Genomic DNA, 21,148 nt, shown 5'->3' with positions numbered 1-21,148 from the left:
TGTGAGTTTCGCTCAGATCAACTGGCTTCAGGGGGCCATCAAGGCACTGGAGGAAAGGGCAGGACTTAAGCTATTGCCCTGCTGTCCGTGCTTGGTCGTCTTTATTTCGTTCACTCTTTCGCTTTTTATTTGTGATGTAACCGATCATGACGATGCAACAAAATGACGTGGACGTAACCGCGAACTCGAAAGCGAGTAACACTTCTTGCGGCAGCTCTACGCTAGTACACATCGGCCCACAGCGAGATACAGGCACACGCGTCGGGAGTGGCTCGACTCCGTGTTATTTAGCGGCTACCGTCCGCGGTTGTTCAGCAATGCTCCTTCGCTTTTGTCTGACCAAAGACAAATAGGGGTAGAGAGCTTTATAGAAGCACGGCCGGATGTCCACACGTGACGAAACCTATGGCAAAGGTCGCCGGTTGCACGCGCGTAAGCCAACGAAAAAGTCAATGCAAGGAAGCCTGCGCGACGGTCGTGATGATGGAAACGGCAGTAATTGTGACGCTGGTGTCGTGACGGGGGACAGAAAAAATCGTAAACTACCTGAGAGATAACAATGGCGAACGTTGTTCCCTTGTAGGTCGAGCAGGCGTCTTGCTATATAGTATTTAGCTAGATGGACGTTCAGCATTAAACGGACGTAACATAGGTTGGGCTAATGGGATGCTTAAGTTGATAGTGGACGAAATCTATGGATCTTATTAAGCATGCTTTCCATTCGCCTGGTAGATATGTTGTCCTTACGTAACTGTCGATAGACGTATAGCAGCGTAACGCAGCTAGCTAATCTGTTCATCGTGCGGCGAAGTCACCGAATCTGATTCAATCAGAGAATTGTGATTCGGTGTAGTAATAGCATTATGTGAAGAGAGCAACTGAATTGATTTGCGGCGTTCATTTTCATCACAGTGTCTTAATACTGGATATATGGGAGCAGAAGGTCTCAATAGGAACTTCTAAATATTAATTATCAGCTCAGCAAGCATCTGAATAGGTTTCATTTGCCCTCAAAGGCAACAAATCCAAGGTTTACAGGCTCGTGCTCATGCATCAGCTCAGTTCAATAATACATTAGGAATAGTTAGCTAACATTGCGTGAATGCTAATTTTAGCACCTTTCTTCAGCAGATTAGAGAGGGTTAAAATAATCTGTCTGACGGGTAAATCCGCTGGCGGCGGCGGCGGCGGCGAATAGATTTGGAATTACGGCAGCATTTCCGACTTTTACGTACAAAAATTTGATCTTCCTTCTTTCACTTCGATGTTTTTCTTCCAATCTGTGTCGCTCGCCTTGTGTTTGAAGTATCGGAATGATGCCGAACAGTATTTCGCGTCGCGCAGAAAAACTTCTGACGTGTGATAGAGGCGTCAGATTGAACGTATAACGTGTCGGTACTTTCACACATACGTATATGCACTTACCGTTCGTATTATCTATGATAGTGTTTTTGACTGTAATTGATTGATGTTAATGTTTAACATTGCATAAGTAAATCAGTTGGCTGTCCCGCCAAAAAAGGGAACGCGCCGAAACTGTTTTAGGTTTTCGTGCAATCAAATCAATCCGCTGGCAAGACCAAAAGGAGGACAAGAACGCCTTTTCTGGAACGCCCAATATGAACGTCTGAAATAGAAACAAAACTGGATTTATTCATGTTTATTGGTTATGTACAGTGATTTTATACGATTTTGTAAGCGCTGCTTCGAAGCTTCGAAGAATTTAGTGTTCCATCCGAAGCCCGACACGACCTTTGCCGCAAAATCTATCATTTATGTCCGCGCGTACGTACCGCAATGTCATGCACTACTTAGCTAGTATATCTGCATCGCCTAGAGTTGTTATTATTATTCTTATAGGTTCCCTTTTATGGACTAATCGCATTCTTGGTCGCTCACCGGGTGTCCGAGCAGGATCACTTGCTTGCTTTAAGAACCTATCGCAATGGATACGCCGCCTTCGATTATACCTCGATCATACAACGACAAAACGGTAACAAAGACAATTTTGTTTGTATCGTCGTTGTTATGCGTGTGTCTCGAACTTATACATTGCGTATATGAAACAGTCTTGTGCTGTGCATTGGACAAATGTCCGCATGCATACGTACGCTACTCTTTCGTGTGACGAAGCAGAATATCGAAGAACGCCGACGTCGAGCTGCAGGTGGCAGGGGGCGTCAGCTACGTTGGGCCTAATATCCATTTGCTGCTACAGTGGCTTTCAGGTGCTATAATACTGCTCGCGATTAGCCCTGCGGCCGTAGTAACGGGTACGGGAACCTGACAATACAGAATGACTACAACCCAGCAAAAAGAGTTACTTTGTGTGTTTTCGATGTATCATACTGTTAGATTTTCGATGTTGATTTCTGCACTGAGTGGTAGATCAGCTCTTTTCTGTCAGTTTTGAGGTTCGTTTATCTAACGCCAAGCAGGTCGTCGAAGACTTCCCCTGTCGGTTAACCAGGTAATCTTGTTACGCTGTTCTTAGCACCGTAGAACTTAGAATAGAATTTAGCACCTGAAGGAGAGAATTGACGACGAAGGCCCACTGAGAGGGAAGGGTCCCGACTATTGTTACAGCGATATCAAGAGCGTTATATCTAAAGAAGATAGAGATTATCATCAGCACCATCATCTTCGTCAAATCAATAAATGCTGGCCAATCCATAGGTTGATCGTTCTAGTACCCCTCGTGCAGCTGCCGTGACGCCGGAAGCTTTTGGCGTGTCTTGCTGCAGGCATTGTTTTACTAATCAAACAATTGGGAAAGTGCATGTGGCTTTCACTGTAGGGTTTCATCGGCCATTTCGATTTCATTCAACCACATTCATTTCAGCTATTGTGTGAGCTATAGCCCCAACTGGCTATACCTCACAGAATAGCGTAGTTTCGGCAACGTAAGATCTGGCGCGTTCGCATCGAATCGAGCAGAGAGTCATCTGCTCCAGTGGGTATCATCCAAATCAATGGCCCCACCCACTAAACATGGCATAGTTCAGAAATTTGGTCAGTTCGCTCTCATCGGCTCCTGTCGATGTTAGTACACAGACTAATCGTGATGTCCAAGGGATCTTTCAGACAGCTCATTTTCTATTTGCTATCGATAAAGCTGTATGGGGCTCCAAGAAGCTGTTGCTACAAAAGAATCAGTGGTAGCTAGCTGTTAGGCTTCCGTCGATTGGCTGCGGAAACACAGATTTGTAGTTCTGCGACGTTTTTATTATCCTGTTTTTTTTTTTTTCGCTTCTTCTTGAATTGAAAGACTACAAATCGCCAGAATTTTGATTTCGTCCAAAAAGTCTCTCCATTAATCTGACCGGAAAGAAGTGGTTGGTTTTGCCGATAAACCCCGCCACACACAAACTGGCAATCATAGTCAACATATAGTTATGTTCAATTCATAAAATTATAATGGATAGACGTTATAATTCATACATGTATACACAGAGCCATAATCATTGGGACCTTCAAACTAGCTGGACAGACACGGACTGATCAGCCTGTCGATTTAATCGTTTTGGGGTACGCATCCGGTGTTACTGAAAACGATGCCGAAGAGAACATCTCGTCGCTCGTCGAGCCCGATGGCTGAGTGATCTCGTAGGACAGTCACCCAAAAAACGGTCGTGGACCTAACATTTTCACTGCAACTTCTGCTACTACGAGAACTGCTAAGATTAAATGTAAGGTAATCGAGCAGCATCGAAGTGGATTGTGAGAGATCGTCGATTTCGCCAGATTTTCACAGTGGATTGATCTTGATTGACTAATTGATGGCTGTATGTTAAACTACATGTCGAATACTGGTCTTGTTTTGTAGAGCAGGATCAATCTGGCAACTGAGCTGATTCGTCTAGCCGTACTCCAAGAGATACGTTAGTCACTGGACGCTCACTCGGTCAGTCCGAGTAGATATTCTCTGTTTACTAGAGCAACAAAGCCTGCCCGCTGGAGCCTAAAGTGCTTGAAAAAGGGTGACTCGAACTGCCACTTTCATCTAAGGGCTCAATTCGTGTATTACCAGACGAAGCAGTCGTATTTCAATGGGAACAGTGTAGTGACGTTTGGTTTTTGCAAGTAATAAGTAGATAACAAACATAATATTCCATTAATACGCGATTCGTTGAGGAAAAAGCGTTTTCTTATTACGGCCCATGGTTGCATTCCGCCATGAAACATGCCATCCATTATGCTTTTTCATAGCTACCTAGCTGACCTCTCCGAAATCAAACCCAGACGTGCTTCTTTTGAGCCTATGGGAGTAACAACCGGGTTACTGGTGACCTCCTACAAATAGTCGACGAAGTCTGAGGCTTAACCTAAAAATCTGCAACGGATGTTCAAGCGACGCACGAGAAAGACTATTATAGTACACCCGTAGTTTATTATCGTTTTCTCACAGATCGCACACCGGTTAATATTGTGTTTGAATTTGTATAAGGGTGTTTTCATGATGGGACTGAACATTTGATTATCATATACACACCATAAGGTCTCCATGGCTTTAGATAACGGCTTTGACCTAACTCCAATATGACACTATCAGATTCGTACAAAAGGTACCGCCGAAAAACTGATGTACAATAAAGCTCCGGCAAAGCGTTGGGGTTCTGCGTAGCTTTCATCAACGGCGTGTCTGAAACATACGCCATCAACGTAATATTTTGCATATACTGTATTATTTACCTACTTGAAGAGTTAACTTGCATTTTACCAAAACAGTATTCCCCTCCCATGCTGGTAACGTCTAGGAAAATAACACAACATTTCTCCACTGTCAAACTAGTATCCAAGTTCAGTCCTCTCTAACGAGGCCTTCTCGTCATCCTTACATGTACGAATTTCATGTCTGTGACCTATACTTATCGTGCCCAGTCTAGCTGAAACCGCTCAAACGTCCCTACTACCATACCTATGAACAGCTCATCCCTACTAGTTTATCGCTGCCGTTTTTGGTCCCAACAACAGCTCCGTTGAATCCTCATCAACAACGTCATCGTCATCATTCGGTGCAAACACATTACGGTTTCAGGCGGCGTGACGTGACGTGACATGATGCTAATCTGCGCGTCGATTTGTCGTTGTTCTCTTTCTATGTTTTCGCATGGTCATCGCTTTTGAACGACTAGTCAGTCGCTTCGTTGATATTTCTGTGAGACGGTCCCGTTGGCGACCATAGTAATAATGGCTGTTGCGACGTGGCGTCGCTACTACTTCGCTATTATCTGTAGTACCTTTCTTCGGAGGAAGAATTTCCTCGACAACACCATCACTTACCAGCTTTCGGGCAATTAGCCCATCATCCAGCTACTGTATTCAGTCAGATGAAATGTAGAATACAAAAGTCTTTCTGTGCACAAGACTTGCTGTGGATCCAGATAGATCGATCTACAAGGAACAGTCACAACGCCAACTGCAGCCTGGCCGACGTCGGCAAGCTGCGATCCGGCGCTGGAGTTTTGTACACTTGTGCGTTTTGTATGCGGACGTGTGTACATTTGTGTGCGTACATATACCTACATGTGTGCCATCCGCCTAGAAATGGGGACAAAGAAGACGCAGATGCCAGCAACTGCTAGAGATACGGCTGGACGAGAAGGAGACGCTTGTCCGTTCCGTTGTCTGCCTGCCTGCCTCTCTGTCCATAGTTGTCTGTGCGCTTCTTCTGTCTTTCACCGAAAATCTCTTCTTTTTTTTTTCATAATCATAATCATCGTCATCGTATTTTTCTTCATCGTCAACCGGGATCACAGGACGATGAAGCGCCGCTGCGGGTTACCACCATGCGTCATGCCCGATGCCGCCTGTACGTACGACATGCTCTACGCAATGTTGTGCCGTTATGCGGCTAACTGATGAAATGACACAGGAAGATGGGGCCATGGTGCCGGGGAGACTATCACTTTTGCTGCTATCGTCGCTGTCTATCAAGTAAATAGACCAATAGTATGTGTGTATAGCAAAGGAGGTGCCGTGGTGAAAGATGCCGACGTAGAAAGGCCGTGGGAGCGGCTAGTATAGAGTCGCCTCGAAACGCACGGACAGAGACAGAAACAAACACATATGCTGCAATGCTGCGGGAGCAGCTTCCGCGCTAAACTAGCCTCGAATGAACAGCAACGATGACGATCAAGACATCTGCGATGGGCAGTTGTCCGCTTTTGTCCGCGCTACGGTTGTTGCAGTTGTTGCTAACTTGACAACGCGGGTAGTGTCTCTCGTCGCAGTGCCGACATAGAGGCAAAGCCTCACTGTAGAAATTTAACAGTAATAGCTAAAACTCCCAAAGGACGCCAGCGGTCAGGCCCTGTCAGTTGCTTTATATTTTAGCGCTATTCATCTTCAACTCGTCGTCACATTGCCTCATTCACGCGACTGGCGTTGTCGCAACGCCAGCCACCCGGAGCGGTTTCTGTAGAACAAGAAGAAATCGCCGTTGGTCAGACGTCGTCTGACCCAAGTGGGAAAAACGACAGTTCGCGCAACGCGAGTTAGTTGTCTCTGTCGCGTCGTAACCAACAGCGATGCAGCTGTAGCAGCCAAAATAGTTGGGACTATCAGAGTTGTTACTGTTCTTGAGCCCACTAGAGCAGCAGTTGCCTTTCTCCTCCGTTTTAATGATTAGTCGTTGAAACGATCCTCTAGTGACGAAGACGTCGGCAGCAGCGAGGATGAGGGCCACGACAACAATGAGTACTACTGAACCCGCACAGGTATAAGGAGATTTCCAGCTTGAAGGAAGAGAGCTATATCGGCTCTGACCGCTGATGTGGCGGTGTGGCAACCGCTGTGATGTCCAGTGAGGGATGAACCAGTGGGAATGGATAAACAGCTAAAGGTAGAAGCGTGACACACACGCACACAAACACGCAGAGGGAGCAATTCGTACTAGGAAATCTAGATAGGTACATAGAAGATGATGGGAAGCATGAGACGAGGTTAGCAGAGGGAGAGAAGTGAAGGTGACGCAGAAACGATGTTGTTTTTGTTGTTTTCGGTGTTCTCTGTTCTGCTAACATTTATTGTTCTCACTCTCACAGCCCATTGCTGTTGGGGTAATACTAGTAGCTATCACGGTGTTATTACTGCGGAAACTGGTTATTATCCGCTCGAGAACGAGGCAAAATCAAAACAAAGGCTAGATCAAGCTGGGAGAAAGATGAGGAAAATGCAACTCCGTAAACAACGCGTACGTAAGTGATTGCTGGGAATGGAACCAGGTCCAGTTCGTTGGCAGTCGCGGTTTTATTGTTGTCATTGTTGTATTTTTGCTGCTGTCTACGCTTACGTTGCCGCCGTAGTGGCGGATCTGCGGAACTGTGTTAATTCTGCCATACATACATGGTGATGATGAATACGGGACGAGGTACTTTGGCAATTTTGTTTTTAATAGGAACAAGAGTAGGAAGTCATGAAAAAACCACAAAAAACAGAAGTATTGAGCTAGCCTGGCAATACCTATTAGATTACGTCTGTTGGGTATGTTCGTGTATCTGCGTGTAAGCTATTATCTCTTAAGCCGCCCTTAAGGAGTGAAATATTCTAGCTGGAACAGTTCGCCCCCAGGTCGATGCTGTTATAGCTGCTATCGAAGACGCCTTCAAGGAGCAGCTGCTTCTTTTGCGCCCCTTACTAATTCTCCATACCAAGCCCCCAGTACAATACGTACTGCAAGTGTATTTTGGGAGTTTTTTATTATTACAATGCAATTATCGCGCGCAATGAAGGCGACACGAAAGGGCATGGCGCAGGAAGAGCATAGCTTAAGAGAATCATGTCTGACCAAACGATAATTGAACCCATACCGATGCTTCAAGGTAGCTTTAGCATGTTTGAGAGACGAAATCGAGGGACGTTCACATATGAGCCATTATATTCTCAGAAATATGTATGGTTAACTGGACTAATATTGTACATGTAGCTAAGTAAGTTGCACAGGGTAGGGTTTATCGCCATACAGCTAAGAGCGGGTAGTGTCGTTTGTTAAATAAGTTTTTGAAGGTATTTGTCACAAGACTGATATTCCATTCTGGTCTTCTCCAACAGTTATCTCTCGCATACAGATCGACAACTGGAATCGACCTAATGTGGTAGCTTAGTACGGATTATAATACCGTTTAATCCTGGATAAAATGACGAGACAAAAATATAAAGTCAACCTATAATGTGATTCCGCATCGCTAACGTATATTAATCTTGACGATGCCAAGCTATGAAGAGGTCGCCTGCAGCTGGTGATACATACTATAGTCAGGACTTTGGTTGCAGGCGAATATAGAAGCATTTTTTTTTTTGTACAGTTTTATTATGGCACACAGACATTGACAACGAGTCGATTCTGTCTAAGGCTCAGAAAATGCTAATTTCGTACGGTACGGCTAACGTCAATTAATATTAACGTTTTTCTATTTTTAAAGTGAACTATGCCATTATGACCAATTAGGAGATTTACCTCTTCCTACCCCCATACCTGTTCAGTTCCACTTCCACCACCCCTTATACATGGCTGACACGAAGCAACGATTCAGCTGAAGCATTTATTTCCCTCGATTAGAATGCCTAGATGCCATCACGTGGGGAAAACAATCGCCGAGATAAACTCCGTGTCTATACCGCTACGTCTGGTTGGCTATATGCAGAAATCCTCGCAATCAGTTGTATTACCACAACGTTGTTAATAACGGCTGCGCGAGAGTTAGCAGTGGCATAGTCAAGGCGGAAAGGTAATGTTTGACGCAAACCAGCTAACGTTAGACCGAATACGTCACTCGGTAAACCAGAAACAGCTTTCTCGCTGACAGTGGCCAGCGAATTAATCGACCAATATATACAAAGCGTTTATATGATATCTGGGTCACTGCCACCAAATAACCTCGGACGAGTGTGTTTCCATGATTGGTCTGCGGCTATGAAATAGAGGAATATGTCAAATTAGGTTGTCGCTAGTTTTACTATTGTTTTTATTTGTTGCATCATTATGTAACGGAGTACATTTTGACGCTTTCGGATGAAAAGAAAAAGATCGAGGAACGGTATTAATTCTTAGTGCTACATCAATCTATACTGATGCATCTTTAGGCTATCCTAATAATGGTTAGAGCGGCGCCGGCTGCAATCGATAACAAGAAGTAGCACTCGAGCCAGCCTGTTCGAAAGACGGACTCCTATAGAAAGTTAACGTTAAGGACTGACTCTAAAATCAAAGAAACAAATCCGTTGTACAGCTACACGAACAGGCAATTTCTAGTAAAAGTCGCTCAAGGGCCTACAATCACTCGAAAAAATTCATCCGGCGTCAGCAGTGGTCAAATATAAACACACACTTCCTGCCCACAGGGCGTTGTTATTACAGGATTCGCTATTGTGGAGCATTTCTACTTAGTGCTGAAAGACAGTAGTGTCTGCGCACGAAAATGGTATAAGAACTACCGAATCCATAGACTTGTAATATGTGCATATATACCTGTGTGCGGATAGATAGAGAGGCGATGGAAAATTAATCAGAATAACATTCAAAACAGCAGTTAATAACAACGATAACACTATGACGGCAACAATGACTGAGCAGACGCCACGCCGTCATCACAGCTGGGCTCAAAATCGCGAGTGGCTGTTGTAAATACCGCTACTGGCAGTGGCGTTGCTTTGACGACAACCTCAATCTTCGACCGGTGTTTTTACTGCATAGTTCCGATGGTGAGTACCTTATCATCATTTTAGAGCGACGAAGTCGCAGTATTTTTTCGATAGTAGCCGTCACGGTTTTGATTATCGTTATTGGTTCGGGGAGGCAACAGCCGATAAACAACCACAATCAGCTCGTATTGAAGCCAGCCCGGCTCCATTTTGTCGCGGCTTGACGATAGATATTGCGGATAGAGATGATGTTGGTCGTCTTGCTGCTGGCGGCGGTGGTACAAGAGTGCAAATTAAAGAGAGTGAAGTTCCAGTCAATTTAAATATATTCCATAAATCGACGAGGAAAGGCAGATAGGTTTCATAACGGCGACTTTCTTTCCTTTTTCGTTGGCCTTTGCGCTTTGCAGTACCAACGTATTTGCGCGTCAGCGGCCATATTTAGTCTCTGTCTCTCCCCCTCTTTTTGAGTTCGTATCCGCACATATCGGCACAATCCCACCCTCATTGTCGTGATTACTATCCTCGTCGCGATCTGTGGTAGCATTATCATTCTATAGATTAATCTGAGTAAAGACGGCCACACTGGACCGTGCCTTCTTTAAACGATATACATACTGCATACGTACGACGTAGTTATGTGTGTATGTGTGTTCATATGTGAAACCCCAAATGGCATACAGCCTCGAGCGACAATCAACGTACAACGATATACGCGTTGCAGTGCCGACGTTATCACCCGTCTTTAAAAGCATCAATGTCCACCTCTCTCCGCTCGCTATTTTGCCCATCGCTAAAGTTACGCCTCCATGAACTTTTGATACCTCCACCGACCCCCATCCGACGGCGCGATGCATTTACTTAATAGGATAACTCGTGTAGTCGAACAAACGTGAGGAGCAAAATATGTAACATACTCAAATATGCCAAGATCTAACTGTCGTTTAAGCGTACAATGCACTCATTCAGATCTATAATACACAGTGCCCTTATGGACTGACATTTAATTTATCGTAATCACAGTACAGAAACTTAATGGCGTCTGGTAATGGGAAAACGTGAGTTAAACAATTAAACAAACAAAGATCTAATCTGATTGTGCGTCTAACGTTGAATATGCGACAAAGTTACCCAGAAAACGTACATTTGCTCTAAGCAAATCATATGTGTTATATGTAACACTTATGACAGGACATTCACCGACTACCACATTAGGCCAATTCCTGTAGAAAAACGCCCAATTAATCATCCTCAGTGGAAATTTACAGGCATATTTTAGTTTGTCGTAAAAAAACCGGTGTAGTCCTATTTGATTTTTCCGGAGTATAAGTTACAATAACACAATTTGTAGGTGCAATGGTAACAATATCAAGAGTTGCTACAGTATGTCATCAGAAAATGCTAGTTTGTAAGCTGCGTATTCAAAATCGCTCTTATTGCTAAGTACGAAGGCATTGTACTTCGCTTGTTTGCTTTTACGGTGTCAACGGAGATTCGAATAGATAATAATAAAGCAATTTCATTTAACAGTCCACCTTAAGGACGTTTAATGTTCTTCGAGTACAGGCTCTCTTAATTTGAAGCCCTTGCTACAATCCCATGTCGTCCATGCGAATGCAATCCAACGAACACGAACGTTATTTGCGTGGGCGCGTTTTTCAGAGATCCAGAGTGGAAGAGCGGGTCGGGCTAGGGAACAGATGCATAATAGAGCTTGGATTCGGGGAGGAAAGGGATACGAGACGCTATAAACACACCGAAGATGTTCTCCTCTTCAGCACAGGCAAGGGATCGTTCTATACAATGGCATCGGATCCGTTCAATTGACGCTATTGCGGTGTCGCCGGCTTTGTGAGAGAACTCTGATGCACAGCAGGCGAGTCGACCTACCTCCTAAACTCACCTTTTATATAGCGCCTTCGCCGTGACTGCGCTCTTTTGTTCTTTTTGGTGCTGTGCTTGCTCTTGATGATAACCTGCTATCTATCTTAAGATGGCGCTTCTCAACTGGGCTGTGGGGTTTCGCCAGATCATTGACAAATGTTTGGGTACGATAGTGCAGTGGTAAGGGCAGAAGCTAGTCCAGATACATGCCATGTATAACAAACTACAACATAGAAACGAAAAATGAGGATAAACTGTAAGACGAAATAAGCGGAAGGTTGAAGGAACGATAGTGATAGCAGACGCGGATGGATAGACAGTTTGACTTGTTGAGTATTAAAAGGTTGTAGTGTGAAGCGAAGCCATGGTGCCAATGTCAAGCGCGACATCAGTAGCGAATACAATAAATGGTTTTGCGCGACGACCCGTGGCGGCGACACTTAGCCTCTTCCGTGTAGTCCTTTCTAGTTCACAGGCAAGGTTACACCAATGACAGCAACTAACTTATGCCAGGCCACGTCAGGCCTGACCGTGCGCACCGCTGGGCGGTCCGTGGTGCGCACACACACATACACAAATATATGTGTTTTTATATATACGTATATGCGTGTAGTTGAAGTTCCCAAGTCGTCGCTACTGTTATTGGCTTTTATGTGGCCGCTGTTGATATCTTTGCTTGTCCAATCACTGTTTTACTTGGCACTCCAATGTCAACTTTATAGTTCCCTTCAAGTGAACGCACATTACACGTTATTCTTACGCGCGACCCAATGCGGAAATCGTTATCGTTTGCTGGCTTCTGCCATGATAGCTGTTGTTGTTAATGTTGTGCGGTGCTCGAACGCAGTCGAAAGAGCATATGATAAGTCGGGCAGCAAAAAGCCTAAACGGAGGTGAGGGGTAAAATGGAACGGAGTCTGACGGGAGTAAACGGCAGGCAGTATGTTTCTTTCGTAGTTAGCGGACCCTTTACTTGTCGCAATCCACAACCGTGTTGAAGTTATTTTAGAAAAGTCGATTGAAACGCGTCCAACATGCAACAAATCCATAGCGTCTGTGCCATTTACTAGCAAACGCCACCCTCCAGTGCACCTGTATTTGCTACTATTATTTCAATTAGACTTAGACGAAATATGAATTTTTGATAATACAAAAGCGTTTACTTTTTCGTACCCATTTCGCCAAAAAAAAAAAAGGAAATAATGAAGCTCTCAGTTTTAGGCAAAATTAGCCAGCAAATACAAGTTGTCACAGAGGATAAGAGACACATTATTACTATGACGACGTACGCGTATTTTTTTCAATGTGCTCTCATCGACTTTTGTAGCTGCTAAGCTGTTGAAAATAAAACTTACATTCCTTCCACTCGTCCTGAGTGGTTATATTGAGGCAATATAGTCTACATAATCGATTTTATCTACGCTACGGGTGTCGTTTTGTAAGGCTGGGCCTATATCTAATAGAATTAGTAAATTCACGTGAATAGGCGCATCTGGACCTCATTCAACATTTGATATTTGAACTTCGTAGGCTTCACAGTTCGAACAAAACGTAATTAGAAGAGAAGATCAGAAGAAAACGTAAACGCAAAGCTATGAAATTCTACGTTGGGGCATCTCTTAAACATCTAAAGTGGTACGCGGTAATTCAATCCAGCCCAAAAAAGATGCGTAACAGATTGGGATATGATCTGCTTTCAGCTGCTTCGTTGTTAGGGGGTTTATGGCAGCTGGCCGTCTCTTTCGAACGCTGCCCAAACATATCACGAGGTGGGCGTTGTTCTCGAGCTCCGATTTCTTCCGTAGCGTAGCCATGTACGGCCAGAGATTGATATTTGCTAAATACTGGGTTAGGTCGTAGGTCGGTTACACACACGTTCAAATAATGGTATTATGGCTCTATGTGGTCAAAGACATTACCGTTCCAGTCGTATTCCCTTACGACATTTAGGAATTAAGGAAACGCGTTGCAGTTGGGGTTGGCGCGGTCGTCACTCGTTTCGTCTTTCGCTGTGTCAACAATGCATTTACCAGTCGGCGTATCGTTGTGACAGACCAGAGTCGCTATTAGTGGAAGCACTAGCACCCCTATTACTGGCAGAATCGTCAAAGTTGAACGATTTGTGGAAACAAGATAAAAGAAAAAAAGAGTTCGCAATGAGCTCGTTTGGCAAACGTGCGCGAAACGGGCCTGCCTATGGGGCTTCAACAGAAATCTATAGTTAACAAAAATACACGGTTGATCAGTTCATGGGTCGGTCCTGTGCTAGTAGATATTAAATGAGAATGTATTCGTAATGGTTGGTATCTACTATCGAGAGTGGCTGATTGTGCCTACAGTTGAGACAGTCATGAGTAATAGACCGGGTTTCGTTGACTGCCGATGCTGAGGATGGTGGGGCCCGTGGGGACCCCGCCCGTCCTTATATTGATGACACCTTTGGATAACTGGCTGGGTAGTTGACCAGGATGGCGTCGCGGCCATTATCAATTGAAAAACGTTCACTGTCTTTTTAATTCTGTAGGTAGTTACGACGACTGACGGACGTGCCCTACAATGTGCCTATAGTTTGAAACGTTTTTAGGAGTGAAATCGTTCTACTAATGTTACTTGGCCTATCAGAAGAATCAGTAAAACAATGTGAGTGACGATGGTAATTAGCGATCTACTTTAATCCAGGCCGCTTTCGATTGATTAACTGTGTCCGTCTATTAGTGTATGTGTGTTTTGCAGGTAAGATGAAAGGACGTTGGTGAAAGTCTATTTTCTGGCATAGGCCAGCTGGACTTATTGATTGTGGGAGTGACCGCTGTGTTGGGTGCCAAAGTGCGATCGGCCGCAAGTATGGCTTGCTAATGTCAGCGGCCTTGACCAAGTGATGAATACTATCAATATCAACAAATAGGAGGGTAATAAATCGCTAATGGATAGTTAAACGATAGAGTGGCCCATTTTTTAGAGTTGTTCTGTGGTAGTCGTTCAGTGATTTAGTTCCTGCTATCGCCATCGCAACCAATGCTGATGCTAAGAGGTTTTCTTTTAAATTTTATCGACATAGTTGGCATAAAATAAAGTGTTAGATCCTTTTGATTTACCTTATCAGTCAATGATTACCACGGCTCTCTCGCACTAATAAGCGGTCCAAATATAGCTTTCTCGTTTTGAAATCAAAGAATCACGCATTTTCGTTTGTACATTAATGCAACTGAAAAGTGTACTACGTTATGTAGAGGAGCGCCTTTTTTTGTATTCTTGGAAAGCTACAGTATTATCCGCTGATGCGTTTGCATGTTGCCTCTTCATAGGGGCAACCAGTTTAGCTGGTCACTTCAAACACAACATTGAGATAATTCTTCTTGTTGAAACTACTAGCCGCTTTCCTATGTGGTTTCCTTTCATTTGGAACTATCTCCCCCCCCCCCCCCCGACTATATTGCCATATTCCCAAAGCTTCTAATTTCAGACGAGACGGGCTCGGATCCTCGTCGGCGTCCCATGCAGCTTTACTTTGCCCTGAGGTAGTCTGACACATCGTAAACACTGTGGTCGCATTGAAGCATCACCAGGTCCAACTGTTAGACATAATTTGACGCGCAGCGTTTTACAAGAGGCCTGTGCTCACGTTACGCAACTACTACTACTACTACTACTACTACAAGCGTCATCGGCAAGAGACTAATCGTTTGGAGCGATAGACGTCCTATTAGACAGATACAGGGTGATCACAAAATTTCTGTATGGTCAATAGGACAAATCAACTTATATCCGGCGCATGTAGTTCGTTTCAAACAAATATCAAGGTATTCCCTCCTCAGCTATAGAGCTACTTGTTGACCACTCCGTATGGTAATGATAAATTAATACGTACATATTATTATCATTGCAGTATTGCGACGGGAACAGTTTCTGTGATCATACCTCTAATCGTTGAAAAACAATTATTATTTATATATCGATTATATATCACACGATATTATGTACTATACTATGCTTATTACGCGAATTTCTCCAGAGGAGACGCATCGCACGATCCAACACCTCGTCCTTAATAGACTTGTCGCGCATCGCCCCCAGATAGGCAGGAAGGAAGGGATGCACCAGCAAGAGATCCAGGCTACCATCTATCTATATGATGTCTATTGCCACAGTTGTATGAGTGTGTATGTGTGTATTCTGCTACCTGTAAATAGACCTATAGCGTCCTGATGCCAATGCGTAACGCATGCCGCGACTATTAGGACACGATAAACAACGTCTGAATAAGTTATTAGGCGGTAAATTGCAGTTTTGTAAGAATGCTTGTTAATCGTAATATATATATTAATAACACCTTGATAATACTATTAGTCTGACAGGCTAGCCCTGATAATTAACTAATTACAAGAAAAAAAATGTACATAACAATTACCCTTAATGTAGATCATCATTCAATGAATGGCAGTGATGCAGTTAATCGGTGACCGTGTATTTGTTTAAGGAAACTATGTGTATGTGAATTGAGATTTTTATGTGAACCGGCGTAAACGCTTGGCGCTCATCTATTTGTGTACAAACTTTGTAAAAAACATAGCTCCCTTCACTAATTGCTTGGGCTGCAGCAGTCGTAAGATCTGTGACGGTTGTATGAAGTAGTATCGAGAGCTGGAGCTCCTCGGCCAGGGTGACGTCATAGTCCATGTTATACAAACTAGCAGGATTCGGTGTTGTATATACAAGCTATTAAATATACATTAGCTGCAACATGTATTGTGTTAGCAGTTGGAGGGTGCACAATGAAAGAGATTTTGTCCTAGCGAATGTCCGATAATCTGGCCTTGAAGAAGGACAAGATTGAATTTATTTTTAAGCTGGCTAATTTGAATGCGTTAATGGGAAGGGCGACAGAAGTCTCCCTTATAATAGGCGTATAGCTTGATAAATAACAGTAATGTTAGAAGAAAAAACCAGTTCACCCCCAGATAGTAGTAGCACGTCCTAACGGAACGCATATATATCATCTTGATGATCTGGATTCGTACTTTAGAAGCGTTCACAGCTTACGGCACACACGTACGGCAATATTTTGCTTGTTCAAGCGCATCGGTATCACCATAACACTACGGTGGATATCGATGGGCGTCCACTTGGGTGACCTGGCTAAGTCAAATACAAAGCGTCCCGCTTGTCGGCCATATTCCTACGTTACGCAGATAGCGTAACGGACCAACCGTTGAAATAAGTATGCGAGCCACATAGCTGATTTTATAACGCTAAATTTCTGCTACACTATTATTGTTGTTGTACATTTTTTTTTTTAATACGTACGGTTAAATAGTGTACAGTCGTCGTTCGTTGTCAGTTTGGCCTTTATATTTATATAAACAAAGGCGCATATAAGAAAAACATTTGCTCTCGGTGGACGAACTTCGTTTAAATCCTTTGACGCAATTAGAGGTTTATGTGCTACGCGTGGATAGCGACCGAGATGATGGTGCTTAGGGCAAAGCGATGGGAAAATGCCATCAGATGTCATGACACTGACGATGCTGCAATGAACACAATTATGCAGCGTCTAAAATACAGATAACACAAGCTTGCTGTGTTTTCAACCTTGGTACTTTCCGTGCCCGGTTCTCTACTTTCGTTCCTGGTACGCTAGTGAATGTTGCAGTGCTGACGCCATTAAAACTGCAGGGGCCGAATGGATGGTTTTCGTTTTTTGGCTTCTCTCGTACTTATTATGCAGCTACTTGAACTGCACCGCCGACAACTAGTAGGACCATACGCGAGTCACTTTTCTTGATGAAGGAACGAGGCCCTGACGTGTTGGCATGTGTTTGTAAGTAGATCTTCCTGCCCCTTGATGATAGAATGCTGTCTTCATCACCGCATTGTTGTTTGTTATCTAGCGAGTAGTAATTCGTAGCTGTTTACTTCCATTCTTTTTAATACGTCCTGTGTCCCACTCGAGTAACAAGTCACACATAAATAGACACGTATAGCTGGTGACTCTTGATTGGGCTGACTCACATTATCGTTTCTCGGAAACTGGGTTGGTTTTCACACTAGTTTAAGCGAAAACAGTGTAGGACACTACCTAATCAGTTGCTAGGGGTTGACTGAGGTGACGATTTTTAGGGGTAAGATGACGGATAACATTCTTATTCACGGATAGAAGCTTGAGTCTTCGCTAGTACAGCAGCAGCAGCGGTAGCAGTAGCAGTAGTTCTAACAGTGAAATAGATCAGGGAATAGCCTACACGAAGGGAAGCACACCTAATACAGTCAGGACAGTGACGTCGTGAGGTACCGCAGTAATTACGGTCACTGCGGGTTCCAACATATGTACGTGACATGGTGAAGAAAAGGTAAGACAAATTATAACTCACTCGATTGTCACCCATCTGTCAGTCCGTCCGTCTGGGCGACAATTGCACTGCAGTGCCGTACTATTTAGTCAAGTGCACCGTCTTCAATTGAGAAACGATGGCAACAGCGATGTTAGCCACATGATGCTCACGCTGAAGGTAGCCTTATGGTGGTATTATAGCGACCTTGATTCCTTCCTTATGTACAGGAAAAGTCGCGGACAATACTCATAGTCCGACAGTAGAAATAAGGTAGCAATCGTTACCGGGGTAAGTCTGCTAATAAAACAGGCCATCTGAACGACACACATTTGGGAAAACACTATGATTCTAACTGTGTATGTGTGTATATATGTGTATATTATTAATTGCTGTTGAGTTGCTATTACCTAGCGAAGGCACCAATGACGAAGGTAACAAAGAAGAGAGAAAAAGTGCTGAATGTTTCTTTCATTTTATTGTCTATCCATCTTATTGTATGGTATTGCGTGGCTAATATCATAATTACTAACACGGTGAGGCTGTTACTGTGTGTGATGGACAGCTATACCAGCTGTTCCCAGCATAATACCGGTAAGAGACCGCGTCTGTTCGTAGCGAGGACTGCTACGAGGGCGAGTACTGCGAAGGCCCGTCGCTCTTGCAGTAGGTCCACGTATGTCTATAAATTTCTACCCATAGTTTACAGATTTACTCTTTTGTCCACACATAATTGCCTATATAATTGTTTCTCGGCCGACGCTGTACGTGTTAGCCAAGATGATGGGTGCGATTATAGAACAAAAAAAGGCAAGGCAATATAGTAAAGCACGTGATAACGTCAACCTATATAGAGGCACTGAAAGGAATAGCGAGCAATTTGACAAACAAACAAGAAAAAAAAGCCACCCGATTACGTCAATCAGCTAACGTTTGATTGCGTCTATTTCTGCCAAAATAGACTTCTATCAGAAATTACAACAGCGAAATGGTGTCAGGCATTGGACGGGACCTACTCATTAGCTTACCTGTGTCTAAAGGCAGCATGGCTTACGCCTGTTGCCGTAAGCCGTTCAACTTCGTATAAGTACGAAAGAAAAATACATTTAAACAAATTCGACAGATGCTGGTAATCGTTCATTGATTTGTTCGTTCGTGGCCGAGGATAAAATGGACACTGGTTCATCGCCGCAATGCCCAGTGCAGTACGGAACAGTTATGGCCGTTGACGCAAACTACAAGGTCTCAAACGAGGACCGACCAGCACAACAAGATGGCGATGCGACCCGGCGCGATTAATGTAATACCACCGCTAACCGGTAGCAGCACTTACCATTTATTGTATAGTCTAACGACTAACAAAACGTTAATAATAAACTGTTTCGTTAGCAGCTACGACGAGGGCAAAGCTTGAAAATCGACCTCGCAGACGGCACAATACAGCAGCGCTTTAACGGCAACGGTGGCAGAGATGGCAGACTTTCGGCCATTTCAGAAGAGCGATAATAACAATAACCATAATAAACAATTGTAGGATTTGTAGCAAACGTATTAAAATAGTAGTAACCAAGCACCGCTGCAGGTCAAATGAAATCGAGGGTCGGGAAAAAACGATCAGCAATTGTAAGTTTCGATCAGTCCGTATGATTTCATTGTACCTCCCCAGCTTTGAGTGTACTAAATGAATATATTTGTGTGTGTATCGTCCTGTTTCTCATTTTACTTAACAGCTTTCTGTATTCACAGAAGATGATAGGTATTAGATTTGTCTATAGAATCAGATACGTTTGAAATACTAGCTGTTTGATCATTTTCTATACACTATAGAGTGGGTCAGAATAATGTTATTATATTTACGATTGCAGAAAGGAACGGCTGCATGTTCGTTCTATATTTAAGTTGTAAAACTTTGTATCTTCTTTTTTGTAGTAAATATTTTCGTGTTTAGGCAGATCCATCATCAGGCTTTTGTTATTAGATTTCCTTGTTAAATTATTACTTGTTACTCCGCTGTCCATTCTGCCCTGGCAGTGTGCGATGTTATTGTAGACGATTTTGTGTGCTTTTTCGTTTTTTTAGGCACACATTTTGTTAGTAGGTAAGCTTGTAAATTAATAGTTAGTGTAATATATATATATGTATATATATATATGGCTATCTTTACATTGTCAGTGTTTACATTCGTTTAGAAGACGCGAAATGCCAGTTTCGCATATGAAATCATCATCAACTTGGGACGAGCCAAAGGCATCACTTAATGACTCAATATCTTGCGGTGCTTACAAAAGCGATCCATTGTTAACTTACTAAGTATTACACTTGCACATATTGTGGTTAATAAGTTAGATGACTAGCGGCTCCCCACTTATGCTGATGGTTGAGTTAGTTACCAGTCAAGTTAAGCTCTCGACAAATGTGTATAAACCAGAGCACATGTTGCTGTTGCAACTGACGTTCTATTACGTATACGTAAGAGACATTTGTATTTTTTTAGATACTTGAATCTCTTGGATTACTCTGGCCTAATCTATATACTAATTTGCAAACTAAGCGTCCAGGTTGTTTTTATAAAATTTTATAAAAAAAAAAGGCCGGATATGATACGAGCGGCTGAAAATGTAGAGCGAAAATTAACCGTATCTGACATTACGCTCGATGGGCTCACCACTGCTTGCACGTTACATCTTGAAAAGTGGTACTATGGTGTTACTATTGGTTTACCATTGGTTACATGGTGTTACCAAATATATATTTCGTATCGTAACGCGCTTCTCAACTAATATGACGAGAAAACATCGCAATGGGATCTCATCTCACTGTCCTTAGTGGTCCAGGGCATACACCAAGTCTTCGACCTTGCCTCCTACTCGACGCGTTTGTTGGTAAATCAGCAATTGCTTCTTATTTAATATTAAACCTGACTCTCGCGAGGCCACTACATACTTTAGTAAAAGTGGTAATGAAGGAGGGCATCGAAAAAATCAAATTCGTTTAAAGTTACCATCAGAGGCCGCCACTCGCGCGTAAGTTAAGAGAAATGGTAAAAGCAAACCGAACTATTCATAACTAATCGTAAAAATTGAATCGCCTATCGTGAGCGGGCACAATGAATTCTCGGTGAAAGCAAAAAGTTCAAGTTAACAAAAATAATGGCCTCACTCATAAAATCACCATCAGCCTTGCTGACGATTCCTCGGAATCCTTCGAGCTCTTGGAATGATGACGACGGCCAATTAAGCTCTACATACGTCTATCTGACGCCATAGTCCTTATATATATATATATATATATATATA

At 43.3% G+C, this 21,148-nt stretch overlaps 1 protein-coding gene across 4 annotated transcripts in view; it reads left to right on the top strand.

Moving 5' to 3' along the window:
• Positions 1–21,148, top strand: part of rau (RA domain-containing protein rau) — a 79,895-nt gene that overhangs the window by 7,417 nt on the left and 51,330 nt on the right. Inside the window, exons 3-5 of one of the 4 annotated variants that reach the window (XR_002679672.2) lie at positions 14,242–14,435; positions 14,990–15,326; positions 15,539–15,979. The exons of 1 other annotated variant lie outside the window; for it this stretch is intronic. The gene's annotated coding sequence lies outside the window, so the exon portion shown is untranslated. Of the gene's footprint in view, positions 1–14,241; positions 14,466–14,989; positions 15,980–21,148 lie in introns of those variants that run through there. 2 more of the 4 variants (XR_002679671.2, XR_015310620.1) reach the window with 2 other exon arrangements.

Source organism: Varroa jacobsoni, unplaced genomic scaffold (assembly GCF_002532875.2).
Source record: "Varroa jacobsoni isolate VJ856 unplaced genomic scaffold, vjacob_1.0 scaffold_340, whole genome shotgun sequence".
Taxonomy (NCBI): Eukaryota; Metazoa; Arthropoda; class Arachnida; order Mesostigmata; family Varroidae; genus Varroa; species Varroa jacobsoni.
The sequence above is the reverse complement of the archived record's forward strand: the minus strand, read 5'-3'. Positions and strand labels throughout refer to the sequence as shown.